The following is a 2,430-nucleotide window of genomic DNA, read 5'->3' as shown; positions in this document are numbered from 1 at the left end:
TTATAAATGCTATATCTTGAAGAAAGGTACAAGATTGGGCAAGTTTGACAAGAAATGTGATGAAGGATTCCTACTTGGTTATTCCACCACAAGCAAAGCATATAGAGTTTGGAATTTGGATAGCGGTACTCTTGAGGAGGTTCATGATGTTGAATTTGATGAAACCAAGGGTTCACAAGTAGAAGATGAGAACTTGGAAGATGTTAGAGGCATTCAACTTTCAAATGCCATGAAGAACATGGATATTAGTGAATTGAGGCCTAGGCAAGTGAATGATGATGAAGATGATCAAGTGCAAGTGCTCTCTAACTCAAATGTGCAAGATGATACAAATCAAGTTAGTTCAAGTGGCTCTCATGATAATGAACAAGATCAAGTGGCTAGTACATCATCTCAACCAAATGATCAAGCAAGTGCAATCAATCAAGTTCCAATCCTCCAACCAACAAATATTGCAAGAGATCATCCTTTGGACACTATAATTGGAGATATTTCAAGAGGTGTACAAACAAGATCAAGATTGGTATCATTTTGTGAACACTTCTCATTTGTGTCATCCATTGAACCAAAGAAGATAGATGAAGCATTGAAGGATGTTGATTGGGTGAATGCTATGCATGAAGAATTGAATAACTTCACAAGAAATCAAGTATGGGAATTAGTAGAGAGACCAAAGGGACACAGTGTGATTGGAACCAAATGGGTCTTTAGAAACAAACAAGATCAAGATGGGATAGTAGTAAGGAACAAAGCAAGATTGGTAGCATAAGGATATACACAAGTTGAAGGTCTTGACTTTGGAGAAATATATGCCTCGGTTGCTAGATTGGAAGCAATAAGAATCTTGCTAGCCTATGCTTGTGCCCACAACATCAAGCTCTATCAAATGGATATTAAGAGTGCATTTCTTAATGGCTACATCAATGAAGAAGTATATGTTGAGCAACCTCCCGGTTTTAAAGATGATAAGAAGCCCAACCATGTGTACAAGTTGAAGAAGGCATTGTATGGCTTGAATCAAGCTCCTAGAGCATGGTATGAGAGATTGAGGGATTTCCTACTCTCTAAAGGGTTCACAATGGGCAAGGTTGACACCACTCTATTCATCAAGAAGATTAGAAAAGATCTATTTGTTTTGCAAATCTATGTAGATGACATCATATTTGGATCAACAAATCAAGAATTTTGTGATGAGTTTGGAAAGATGATGGCTAATGAGTTTGAAATGTCCATGATTGGAGAATTGAGTTACTTTCTTGGTCTTCAAATCAAGCAATTAAAGAATGGTACATTTGTGAGTCAAGGCAAGTATATCAAGGACATGATCAAGAAGTTTGGCATGATTGATAGCAAAGTCATTAGCACACCAATGGGAACCAATGGCAACTTAGATAGTGATGCAAGTGGAAACATGGTAGATCAAAAATTGTATCGGTCTATGATTGGAAGCTTACTCTATATGACCGCATCAAGGCCGGATGTTATGTTTAGTGTATGCATGTGTGCAAGATTTCAAGCCTCACCAAGGGAAAGTCATTTGAAGGCTACAAAGAGAATATTGAGGTACTTGAAGCATACACCAAATGTTGGTTTGTGGTATCCCAAAGGAGCAAAGTTTGAGCTAGTTGGTTACTCCGACTCAGATTATGCGGGATGCAAGGTTGAAAGTAAGAGCACATCGGGCACATGTCAATTGTTGGGAAGATCACTTGTTTCATGGTCATCAAAGAAGCAAAATAGTGTTGCATTATCAACCGTCGAAGCCAAATACATATCCGCCGGTAGTTGTTGTGCACAAGTACTTTGGATGAAGGCCACTTTGAGTGACTTTGGAATCAAGTTCAAGAGAGTGCCATTGCTATGTGACAATGAAAGTGCAATCAAATTGACAAACAATCCGGTTCAACATGCAAGAACAAAGCACATTGATGTTCGCCACCATTTCATAAGAGATCACCAACAAAAAGGGAACATTTGCATTGAGAGTGTAGGCACCAAAGATCAACTTGCCAATATATTCACCGAGCCATTGGATGAAAAAAGGTTTTGCAAGCTAAGGAATGAGTTGGACATATTGGATTTCTCAAATATGTGTTGATGCACCCCACTCATATGACATGCCTCTCCTTCGAGCAATCCAAGGTAAAAGTTGATTGGCATGGCATACATCCTTGCTAAGGACATGTTTAGTGCATCTAGTCGTATTTTCAATCTTATTAGGACCTTTCAAGTGGTTCTATTTTATTAGGCTCATTCATGAAAATCAAATGATTTTGATGTCTAAATGGTATCACTATTGCTTCTATGCTTGACTTGATGTAGTGATGACATATGACATGTTTATGGGCTTGTAAACCTAGTGTTTAATCTAGAAAATGAACTATAAGTGTTTAACTCAACATGGTACAAGATAACCCTTATTTGGAGGTG

Source organism: Miscanthus floridulus, chromosome 6, assembly GCF_019320115.1.
Source record: "Miscanthus floridulus cultivar M001 chromosome 6, ASM1932011v1, whole genome shotgun sequence".
Lineage (NCBI taxonomy): Eukaryota > Viridiplantae > Streptophyta > Magnoliopsida > Poales > Poaceae > Miscanthus > Miscanthus floridulus.
Note: the sequence above shows the minus strand (reverse complement) of the source record.